At 40.8% G+C, this 12,692-nt stretch overlaps 1 pseudogene; it reads right to left on the reverse strand.

Moving 5' to 3' along the window:
- Positions 1-1,606: 1,606 nt before the first annotated feature.
- Positions 1,607-3,531, reverse strand: LOC145540440 (ribonuclease P protein subunit p38-like; annotated as a pseudogene).
- Positions 3,532-12,692: the final 9,161 nt, after the last annotated feature.

Consider the following 12,692-nt stretch of genomic DNA (forward strand, 5'->3'; position numbering starts at 1 on the left):
GCAGCCCCATGGACTGCAGCACACCAGGCTTCCCTGTCCCTTACCATCTCCCGGAATTTGTTCAAACTCATTTCCACTAAGTCGGTGATGCCATTCAACCATCTCATTCTCTGTCATCCCCTTCTCCTCCTGCCCTCAATCTTTCCCAGCATCAGTGTCTTTTACAATGAGTCGGTTGTTTGCATCACATGACCAAAGTATTGGAGTATCAGCTTTAGCATCAGTCCTTCCAATGAATATACAGAGCTTAGTAGTTGTGTATTAGTAGTTGATGTGAAAAAAAATAGTTGATAGGTTTTAGTCAATCTTAGCAGGGAAATATGGCTGTTAAATTGGTCTATGCCCTCATTTATGAATTAGATGTTTACTTTTATGTATACTTAAGTGTATTAAATGTATATTAAATGTATACCTATTGTGTGCTAAGTGTTGTGCCTGGTATATGACTTAGTGATGAAATAGACCTGATCTATATCTTTAATAAATCTACAGTCTAGTCTGAAATGCTGACAAGAAGCAATTTCAACTCAGAGTGATAAATACTATGAAAAAGATGGTACAGAAACTTGTGAAGGCCACATGATCCTATCTATAGCTGTCAAGATGAGTTTTCCAGAGAAAATGATTTTCACAATGACATTTCTTCTATTTTCCGTCAACCTCACACAAAGAGGCTCATCCAGGTTACATCTAAATCCTAACCTTAGCCTGGTCTATAAAAGTCTTGCTACCCTTCCCCTCCTCTACACCATCAGGGAAAGACTGAACATGGTGTTGTTTCCAACTTCCTTAACCATCCAGAAAATTCTTATAAATGTGAAATTGGGCAGTGAAAGATTCTGACAACCAAAGGGCTTTTGTAGTATGTCTTCCCTCTCTTGATAGGAAACAGACTTGCATTCAGGTTGTACATCCCAGTACCTTTTTTTTCAGGACAGAAAGTAGGAAAGAGGATAGATAAATCTAAAAGGCAGATTAGTTACCCTTTATTTCCAGATCATAATGACCCAAAACATTCAGAGTTGGAGCAAACACATCTATAAAAGCCGTTAGCTCCTGAACAAGGCCTATTCCATACGATTGTCAATTGTGTTTACCAGTAAGTGTCAGCTGCTCAGTTGTGTCCGACTCTGCAACCCCATGGACTACGGCCCACCAGACTTCTCTGTCCATGGGATTCTCCAGGCAAGAATACTGGAGTGGGCTGCCATTCCCTTCTCCAGGGGATCTTCCCAACACAGGGATTCAACCTGGGTCTCCTGCATTGCAGGCAGATTCTTTACCATCTGAACTATTACAGCGGCTCTTACCAGTAAGAGAGAGTTTATATTCTACATTCTATTAAAAGAATTAGGTAATTTTATAACACAGTTGAGAAAATGCTCATGCATGTGCTCAGTTGTGTCCAACTCCTAGTAACCCATGGACTGTAGCCCCAAGGCTCTTCTGTCCATGGGATTTCCCAGGCAAGAATACCGGAATGGGCTGCTATTTCCTACTCCAGGGGATCTTCCCAACCCAGGGATCGAACCTGTGTCTCCTGCATTGCAGGCAGATTCCTCACCACTGTGCCACCCAGGCAGCCCCAAGACTTCTTTATGAAGTATCATTTTACAACTGTAGGAAGTGACAGGTTTATCCAGATTACTTTGAAGCTGTTTTTTTTGGGTTTTGTTTTGTTTTTTTTACTTTTGAGTGGTTTCCTTATCTTACTGGGGTTTGGAATCAGTTTATTTTCAGGGGTGTAACATTACAGCTTGCTAACCCTCAGTGAGCTTTCTTTTTGGTTTAGAGAATTCTTCAGTGGGAGTGTCCAAAATCTCTTTGTCTTCGGCTTTCCAAAGATTCTGTCTAGAAGTTCTCTCCGGGTCACGCGTCGCACATTTAAACATTGGTGTTTCTTTTGAATCCCAAGGCCAGGACGTATTTTAAGCTCGGGACTCATTTTAAGCCCAGGGTGGGTAAAAGCCTCTGGCTGAGCTGGGGCATCTGGCAGATGGTGATACTTCTGCTGATGGCTCAGCTGCCTCATGCAGTGACAATGGCTGGCTTGGCCGACATACACACCAAGGTCAAGAACAGCTTGTTCCCCTCAGGCACTCTGATGACCTCGCGGATGCCGATGGTGTTGATGCTTCGTGACGTCGGCGGGAGTCCATCCGGAAGCCTGAGGGTCACCTCCTGTCTTTTCCTCCTTCTGCACCTCACCAGTGTCCACATTCATGCTAATCCTATCTCCACTTTATTTTTCCAAAGGTGGCTGATTTTTCTTTCTCTTCCTGTCCACAACCTTCTGAAGATGGAGAGATTTAATTCTGTCCTCCAGGGTCTGCAGTATGAAATTCATATCCTCCTTGTCCAGGGCACCCCAGTCGATGCTGCACTGGGTTATTCAGCCTTGCCTTCACAGGTAAAGGTCTCTTCTTCAGCCTGGAGGCCCTCCCTGCACCTGGGGGCTGCAGCCATTCTGAAAATCAGTTCTGTGCTTTGGGCATTAGCTCTGTCTTCAGGAGCTGCTGTCACATTCAAAGCAGAGGAGTGGCACAGTTAGAAATGTGTCAGAGAAAGATCTTGGTGGACTCTAGCCGGGAAGAGTCCTTTGCCAAGACTGGAAGCATCAAAGAGGCTCCAGAACAGTCTATCAATGTGCAAGCATAGAGAGGGAAGGTGCAAAACCACTCAGAGAACACTTTTCATTCTTCTGCATCCTGCATGCTAAGTCGCTTCACTCCTGAGTCTGACTCTTTGTGACCCTTTGGACTGTAGACTGCCAGGCTCCTCTGTCCATGGAATTCTCCAGGCAAGAATACTGGAGTGGGTTGCCATTGCCCTCCTCCAGGGGATCTTCCTGACCCTGGGATAGAACCCGTGTCTACTGTGGCTCCTGAATTCCAGGAGGATTCTTTATTGTTCTTCTGCACTGGGACACTTCCAAATGGGAAAGTTGGCCCAGGATGTCACAAAAGAGCAAGGCCTGATCTCTTAAAAACCCTGAGTTTAACAGGGGAGAGGGGAGGGCTCTGGACAAGGCCCTACGGGACTGCGGAGAAAGAGTTCTAGCTAAACGTCTATTTTTAGAGTAGTCTTTGTATCAGTTCAGTTCAGTTATCACTTCAGTTCAGTTATCAGTTCAGTTGCTCAGTCGTGTCTGACTCTTTGCGACCCCATGGACTGCAGGACACCAGGCCTCCCTGTCCATCACCGACTCCCGGAGTTTGCTCAAACTCATGACCATTGAATCGGTGATTTACTCTAAGATATCTTTTGTTTTTCTTCCCTTTCTTCTCTTCCTCATTCTGGATTACTCCTTCCCAACATCTACGTGGTTTGCTTCCTTGTTTTCTGCAGGTCTTTGCTCCAGTATCACTGAGTACTTCTTTGACTATCTCATTTAAAATCTCACATCCTTACCAGCCCTCTGCTATCTCTTTCCTGCTTTATTTTTCTACTCACCACTTACGATCCTCTGATAGGCTATATATTTTACTTACTTTTCTGCTGTTGTCTTTTCAACTGGATTATAAATCCCATGAAGGCAAGACTTTTGTCTCTTTTGTTCTTTCCTGTAACTCCAGCACCTAATACTCAAGTACCAAGTATTAGACATAGTAGATATGAAATGAATATTTGTAAAAATAAATACATGAATAAATAAATCGTAAACACTTTCTTCACTCTGATCTCTTTCTTGAATGCCATGCCTTTTTACTCTGGAAATGAGCACTGTAGTCTACCTCTTGCCTGGATCAGGTAACACCTTATAGTTTCTTGCTTTCTAGGCTTCTTTTTACATTTGTTCCGTATACTATCTCTTGAGAAATTATTTTAAAGTCCAAATCTTATCCTGTCACTCACCAATTTATGGTTTTCCAATGGATTTCACCGCCCTTAGAAGAAAAACCTACATTTTAAGAAGAATCAGATTAGCTTTCCTCATCTCACTTTGCTCTCTCAGGTCTCACACTCCAAGTCTTCACTCTGACCAACCTAAACTACTTTGACTTCCTCTAACTCATCACTTTCTTTTGTACCTCCAGATCTTCACCTCTATTCAGCTTGACACACTCTTTTCACAATCTACACTATGAGCCTAACTCTCATCTAGTCTTCAGTGTCAGATGCTCTTGCCCTGGGAAACTTTCCCTGAAGGACAAAAAAGCCAGCTGTTCCTGATAAGTCCTTCCTTAGTACTGGTATTTACTCAAGGCAGTTGTCACATGTTACTTAAATTGATTATTCCTCTGTGCCCTTTGTTGGGGTCTCAGTGCCATGCAAATGGTCATCTCATTTGTTTCTTTCACATCCAGATCCCTAGAGCTTAGCATGGTGCTTAGCTTATGGTGTGCATTTGTTATCTGTTGCAAGTAAAAGAGAGAAAGAATGAATAAAAAAATTGTGGAAAGGGAGGAGGTGGGGGAATTAGACTTTATTCTGTATTTAAAAGGAAACTAGCTTAGATTGCCCATGGAGATAAATGTTCTTAAAAATTTAAATTGGATAATAAAAACACATTTAGAATCCAGCAGAAAATGTTTCAGTGTTACCTTTAAATCACTCTCTTATTTCATTTAACCCAATATGCTCCCCAGGCCTTAAAAGTTTCTAAAGAAATATCTAGCAAATAACACACTTCCCAAGTCTGGTTCAAAATTGGGAAAGGAGTACATCGAGGCTGTATATTGTCACCCTGGTTATTTAACTTATATGCAGAGTACATCATGCAAAATGCCAGGCTGGATGAAGCACAAGCTGGAATCAAGATTGCCAGGAGAAATATCAACAACCTCAGATATGCAGATGACACCATCCTAATGGCAGAAAGTGAAGAGGAATTAAAGATCCTCTTGATGAATGTGAAAGAGGAGAGTGAAAAAGCTGGTTAAAACTCAATATTCAAAAAACGTGGCATCCAGTCATCACTTCATGGCAAATAGATGGGGAAAAAATGGAGTCAGTGACAGATTTTATTTTCTTGGGCTCCAAAATCACTGCACAGTGACTGCAGCCACAAAATTAAAAGATGCTAGTTCCTTGGAAGAAAAGCTATGACAAACCTAGACAGTGTATTAAAAGGCAGAGACATAACTTTGCTGACAAACATCTGTTAAGTCAAAGCTATGGTTTTTCCAGTAGTAATGTATGGATGTGAGAGTTGCACCATAAAGAAGGCTGAGCGCTAAAGCATTATGCTTTTAAACTGTGGTACTGGAGAAGACTCTTGAGAGTCCGTTGGATAGCAAGGAGCTCAAACCAGTCACTCCTGAAGGAAATAAACCGTGAGTATTCATTGGAAGAACTGATGCTGAAGCTCCAATGCTTTGGCCACCTTATGCGAAGAGCCAACTCATTGGAAAAGACCCTGATGCTGGGAAAGATTGATGGCAGGAGAAGGGGGTGACAGGGGATGAGATAATTGGATAACATCATCGACTCAATGGATATGGGTTTGAGCAAACTCAGGGAGATATTGAAGGATAGGGAAGCCTGGTGTGCTGTAGTCTTTTGGGTTGCAGATAGTTGGACCCAACTTAGGAACTGAGCAACAACAACAACAAATAACACACAAGACTATTCTTTTTTTCAGCCAGATAAGACGTAATCTGTGTGAATATGCACATAATGTTTGTTTAGTAAATTTTTACTCTATTTTAGTGAGAGCATTTAAAATGCTCTCCAGGCCAGGACCTGGTTCACCCAGCCCAGTTCACCATGAAAATGACAGTGACTCCATGGAACAAATGGAATGGGAGACCTCTCAGAAGTCATTTCCATGTGATGGATTTTTAATCAAGTACTTCCAAACTAACCATAATTTATTATGGACATATTCCTAAAAATAGCTATTAAATTGTTCCATCTTCAAACAACATCAACCCTCAGGCAATCAAGTTCCACAAATTATCAGAAGTATTAAATGTTTTGAATTGTTGTAACACTACCTATTCAAAATTTTCCAAGTTGCCTAATACTTCTAATCTTTCCAGACTTCTTGAACCACCCAAACCACCAAATGATTAACTTCCCTGTCATTTCTCCTAACTTTGATCAAATTTTTATGCTCTTGCCTTTCAAGGATACTGAGACAATTATCCAATTCAATCTGCTTGGAGCTAGAAGTTGTGCTGTAGAGAGGGCCAGGTGGACCCTCACACATTCACAGCCCACTAAAAGGATTCTCTGCCCATTCATCTCAAATCTACAACAATAACCACTCTGAAACAAAGCTGGAAATGTAAGTGAAGAAAAAGAGTGGAATCAATCTGAGCTGGAAATTGCTGCAAACATCATGTGTACTGATTTTTCCTTGCCGAGGTTTTATTACCATCTTTCAGAGCTCTGCTACGGATTTGTAATCCATCTCTTTGCTGAGTCTACCACGTGTTATCATTCTCCTCAGACCATGAGCTAATGCTATAGGATAGTCTACCATCTGGTCTCTTTGCAGGACTAAACTCCATCTTCATGCTTAAGACAAGAATGCTAAAGAGGAACTCCTATTAAGTATAACTTAGGTACAACTTTCTCTTTCATACCATGTTGGCAAAATCAAACACATACTAAAAAACCAAGCAATAATAACAACAAAATTAAAAAATCACAGGGAAAAAGTTTACATATGAACATTTTATTCCTTGTTTGTTTCATTGTGTTTGTTTGTTTGTTTTTTGGTCAAATATGGCATCATACACTAAATGGACAGGAGTTTGAGCAAACTCCAGGAGATAGTGAAGGACAGGTAAGCCTGGTGTGCTGCAGTCCATGAGGTCACAAAAAATTGGACACAACTGAGCGACTGAGCAACAACAACAAATGCTCAACTCACATTTTAGTGTAATGCTTTACTTGTCGTTCTGCTCACATAAGATATCTATAACAACCATTCCCTAACTGAATAAAAGAGTAAAATGTGGGAGAGAGGACTTAATAAGTATGAACCTAAGAAAATGAGAGCTTGTCAAATATGATTTAAAGCCAGATATTGGATTTTAATTCTGTTTGTGTGATAAGTCACTTCAGTCATGTTTGACTCTTTGTGACCCCACGGACTATATCCCATCAGGTTCCTCTGTCCATGGGATCCTCCAGACAAGAATACTGGAGGGGGTTGCCATAACTCCAGGGGATCATCCTGATTTTCTGCTTGAACTGAAACAATTAAAATGATTCAATAATAGGTTAGATGTTAATTCACCACAGAATTGTCAATTTACTGCAATGGTGATTCCTAGAAATATGAAATGAACAAGTCTTGGTATGTTAAAGTGAGATCTGAGAAGTGAAACAAATGAATGTGAAATTAAAATATGGCATAACTTGGAAAAGGAATTGATTGAAGTAAGATTTTGAGATGGAAAAAGTATTGAGCAAGTTTGTTATGTATGCGCCAGCATCCTGGCTCCCTTAGGAGTGAAATAGAAGAAAAGAGACAGAGTTGTTAAGAAAATGGGTAGTTGAAATAATAAATGGGCTTCCCCGGTGGCTCAGGGGTAAAGAATACACCTGCCAATGCAAGAGATGCAGAAGACACGGGTTCTGTCCCTGTGTTGGGAAGATTTCCTGAGGAGGAAATGGCAACCCACTCCAGTATTTTGCCTGGGAAATTCCAAGGACAGAGGAGCCTGGTCCGATACAACTCATGGAGCCGCAAAAGAGCCAGACATGACTGAGTGATTGAGCATGCACACAAAATAAAAAAAAAAAAGGTAAACCCTATTTTATATCCATAGTTTGATTATTATTATTGAATCTCTTCTCTTTCTTCAGTTAATAAGTAATCCTTTATAATGAGTGTGTTTCAAGTGGTGCCAAACAATAGTCCTTGTCTTTACATTAACAGCTTTTGGATAACAAATTAAAGTATTCTGAGTTAAGCTAAGAGAACAGTGAAAAGAGCAGGAGTCAAACTAATAATTATTAAATGACTGTTGTATATTCCTCAAGTTCAGTTCAGTTCAGTCGCTCAGTCATGTCCAACTCTTTGCGACCCCATGAATCACAGCATGCCAGGCCTCCCTGTCCATCACCAACTCCCAGAGTTTACCCAAACTCATGTCCATCGAGTTGGTGATGCCATCCAACCATCTCATCCTCTGTCATCCCATTCTCCTCCTGCCCCCAATCCTTCCCAGCATTAGGGTCTTTTCCAATGAGTCAGCTCATTGCATCAGGTGGCCGAAGTATTGGAGTTTCAGCTTCAACAACAGTCCTTCCAATGGACAACCAGGACTGATCTCTTCTAGAATGGACTGATTGGATCTCCTTGCAGTCCAAGAGACTCTCAAGAGTCTTCTCCAACACCACAGTTCAAAAGCATCAATTCTTTGGCACTCAGCTTTTTTACAGTCCAACTCTCACATCCATACATGACCACTGGAAAAACCATAGCCTTGACTAGATGGACCTTTGTTGAAATAGTAGTGTCTCTGCTTTTTAATATGCTGTCTACGTTGGTCATAACTTTCCTTCCAAAGAGTAAGCATCTTTTAATTTCATGGTTGCAGTCACCATCTGAAGTGATTTTGGAGCCTCCAAAAATAAAGTCTGACACTGTTTCCACTGTTTCCCCATCTATTTCCCATGAAGTGATGGGACCAGATGCCATGATCTTAGTTTTCTGAATGTTGAGCTTTAAGCCAACTTTTTCACTCTCCTCTTTCACTTTCATCTAGAGGCTCTTTAGTTCTTCTTCACTTTCTGCCATAAGGGTGGTGTCATCTGCATATCTGAGGTTATTGATATTTCTCCCAGCAATCTTGATTCCAGCTTGTGCTTCTTCCAGCCCAGCATTTCTCATGATGTACTCTGCATATAAGTTAAATAAGCAGGGTGACAATATGCAGCCTTGACGTACTCCTTTTCCTATTTGGAACCAGTCTTGTTCCATGTCCAGTTCTAACTGTTGCTTCCTGACCTGCATACAGTTATTCATACATTAAACAAAGTTAAGTACATAGGTGCCCTTGGGACAGGATCATCCACTGACTAGGGAGAGAGACCCCTCCCATGTGCACTCTGCTTTGGAGGGCTCACATATGGAAACACACAAAAAACAAATGCATGTTTATAATATGAAAGCCTAAGAAGACGTTAGATCCTTCCCTAACAGTTTTTATTGAAAGAATTCATCTTAAAATTCTAATTAATATAAAAATTGAATGACTTAAAAAAAAAAAAGACTTTAATGGTGTTTAGGCAAACTTCATGGTCTCCAGGATTAATACCCCCAGCACCGTCCTCATTTTAGACATCAGCTACAAGTCTGGAGACCCCAGGGCCACCTTCACTTTGGACCAACTTGACTACAAATTAAGGTATTCCCAGAACCTCATTCAGGTTTGTGAATTTGCTAGATAGCTCACAGAATGTGAGCAAGCACTATACTTACAATTATACTATTTTTTAAAGTGAAAGTGTATAAATTAGAACTAACTGAAAAAGAAACACACAGGTCAAATCTGGGAGGGTGTTGAACATGAAGTTCCTGTTGTCCTCATGGATGGTGTGATGGCGTGATGGTGTTGCAGTGTGATGCTGCTCAGAGTATTTCAATCAGAAAAGTTCACTCTAGTCTTTGGTGTACAGAGTTTTAACTGAAGCTCACATACAACCCATATGGGCAATCCTTTAGACTCCAGCGCACCCTTCATTCCAGAGGTTTGGCCAATATCTTTAGTGTCCAGTTTTCTCTTGAAAGTCCAAACTAATATGGTGTGGTCTAAAGCCCCCTTCATGAATTACATTGTTGGGCTGTCTGGTGACCAAAGCCTCTGATAACAAAGATGTGCTTATCAGCAACGCATTCTTATAGCTTGGAATCACTTCCCCGTAGCTAAGGACAAAGACCAGACCTCCCTTTGGATAAAGTTAATTCTTCACTACGGTAAGGAATGCATGGATTTCTGCCACTCAGGATTCAGCACTTGGCACCATGGCAAAGCAACCCAAACAATGCTTACTCTGAGCACCCACAGTCTGTGAACTAAAGCCATTCTGACCCCCTAGGAAACTCTTCTGCTTCCATTGCCCAATGTTCAGAAACTAAAGGCAATCCAGTCCTAATCCTGTGAAAATTTTAGTTTATGTGAGGCTAAAGTTGGGAACTGACAATGCTTACAAGTGCCCAGAGGATTTGAGTGATAGAACTGCTTACACAAGAGAGAAGACAAATTAATGCATCATATGCTTCCATTAAAAGAGCATCATTACCAGATTCTTGCCTAATGAGGTATACTTTCCCAATAGTGCTAATATCTATTTTTTTTTGCTTTTCTTTTTGTTCCATTCTGTGGTTGTGGAGACACTCGCAAATTAGCATGATATTCATTGGTATTGCTCATGACAATGAAGGATACTGTGCAATTTTAAACAACTAACATATTATTTTTTTGCAATATTAAGCATATTATTTTTACTTTTTTCTGGGACCTGCATGCATGCTAAATCACTTCAGTTGTGTCCAACTCTTGCCACCCTATGGACTGTGCCTCCAAGCTCCTCTGTCCATAGGATTTTCAAGGCAAGAATTCTGGAGTGGGATGCCATTGCCTTCTCCAGGGGATCCTCCCTACCCAGGGATCAGACCGGCGTCTCTATGTCTCCTGCATCAACAACCAGGTTCTTTACCACTAGAGCCACCTAAGAAGCCCCTTTCTAGAATCTAGCCAAACCATAATAGAGATGTATTAGTTCTTTGAAGTGGCAACTAGATGGACATTAAGTAGTACAACAGTATTTAATTTACAAAGTTTTATGACAAATTTAGCTTGACATAGATAATTTTGATTCAAATTTTTTATATTTCCTGACTATAATTGTATTTGCCTCTAATTTCTAATAGATAATTAAAAATAATTTAGAAAAATAACTTTTCAGAAAAATATATAAGTATAATTTAGTCATTTTGATGTTTTATATTTGCTTTTTTAATAGTTTCATTTTTATATATATTTTAAGACTACCATATAATAACATTATGCTAAAATGAAAATAAATAAAAGCAAATGCTATGGACTAAATGTATGAACATTTATTATATTTTTATTTTATTTTTTCTCCAAAAATTTCAGGTCATCAACAAAATTCCTACATGCAGAGTAATAATCGATTCCAGTCATCCTTGATATTATTTTAACTTTCAGTAATATATAAATAAAGCAATATAATATACAAATAAGGTAACATAAAAATAAAGAAAAAAAGAAAGCTGAGTGCTGAAGAATTAATGCTTTTGAACTGTGGGGTTTAAGAAGACTCTTGAGAGTCCGTTGGACTGCAAGGAGATCCAACCAGTGCATCCTAAAGGAAATCAGTCTTGAATATTCATTGGGAGAACTGATGCTGAAGCGGAAACTCCAATACTTTGGCCACCTGATGAGAAGAACTGACTCATTGGAAAAGACCCTGATGCTGGGAAAGATCGAAGGTGGGAGGAGAAGGGGACGGCAGAGGATGAGATGGTTGGACGGCATCACCGACTTGATGGACATGAGTTTGAGTAAGCTCTGGAAGTTGGTGATGGACAGGGAAGCCTGGTGTGCTGCAGTCCATGGAGTCACAAAGAGTTGGACATGATTGAGTGACTGAACTGAACTGAACTGAATATACAAGTCATTGTGCATGCATGCATGTCTGACTCTTTATGACCCCATGGACTGTAACCCTCTGGTATTTCTCAAGCAAGAATACTGGAGTGAGTTGCATTTCCTTTTCCAGAGGATCTTTCCAATCCAGAGAAAGATTCTGGGTCTCTTGCCTCTCTTGCATTGGCAGGTTGATTCTTTACCACTGAGCCACCAGGGAAGCCCCAAACCATAGCTTTACACATATTTCTTTAAACATATTTTTATGAATGTATATTTGTTAGGCACAGGGATAAGTCATAATTTATTTGCAGTTTGTTACTTGGTTTATAATCTTTAAATATTTAGCCATATGCTACATGGACCTCTGTTCATTCTCATGTTTACTGTGCTGTGCTGTGTTCAGTCACTTCAGTTTGTGTCTGACTCTCTTGTGACCCTATGGATTATAGCCCACCAGGCTTTTCTGTCCATGGGATACTTGGGTGGGTTGCCATGGCCTCCTCCAAGGGATCTTCCCAACCCAGGGATCAAACTCAGATCTCTTAAGTCTCCTGCATTGCAGGCGGATTCTTTACCGCTGAGCCACTGGGGAAACCCCATTCTCATGCTTAGTGAAATTGCTCACTCGTGTGGAATTCTTTGCAACCCATGGACTGCAGCCTACCAGGCTCCTCCGTCCATGGGATTTTCCAGGCAAGAATACTGGAGTGGGGTGCCATTTCCTTCTTCAGATCGTCCCAACCAGGGATTGAACCCGGGTCTCCCGCATTGTAAGCAGACACTTTACCATCTGAGTTACCAGAGAAGTCTCACGCTTGCTGCTGCTGCTTCTGCTGCTAAGTCGCTTCAGTCGTGTCTGACTCTGTGCGACCCCATAGGGCTCCACAAATGACAGAATGGAGGGTGTTGGTAGAGATGAGAACATAACTGTCCAAGAAATGCCATAAGGAGACTTAGTATGGGCTTAGTATACTCTATGGTATGCATACCATAGGGTATGCATACCCTATGTAATATGAAGATACAAAGAGCAGAGTGATTTGTGGGGCTATTATGCAGAATAGTTGACATTTGTGTGTGTGTGTGTGTGTGTCTATATGCAAAACAACT

This window comes from Giraffa tippelskirchi, chromosome 3 (genome assembly GCF_054371585.1).
Source record: "Giraffa tippelskirchi isolate mGirTip1 chromosome 3, T2T-mGirTip1v1.2.pri, whole genome shotgun sequence".
Classification (NCBI taxonomy): Eukaryota; Metazoa; Chordata; class Mammalia; order Artiodactyla; family Giraffidae; genus Giraffa; species Giraffa tippelskirchi.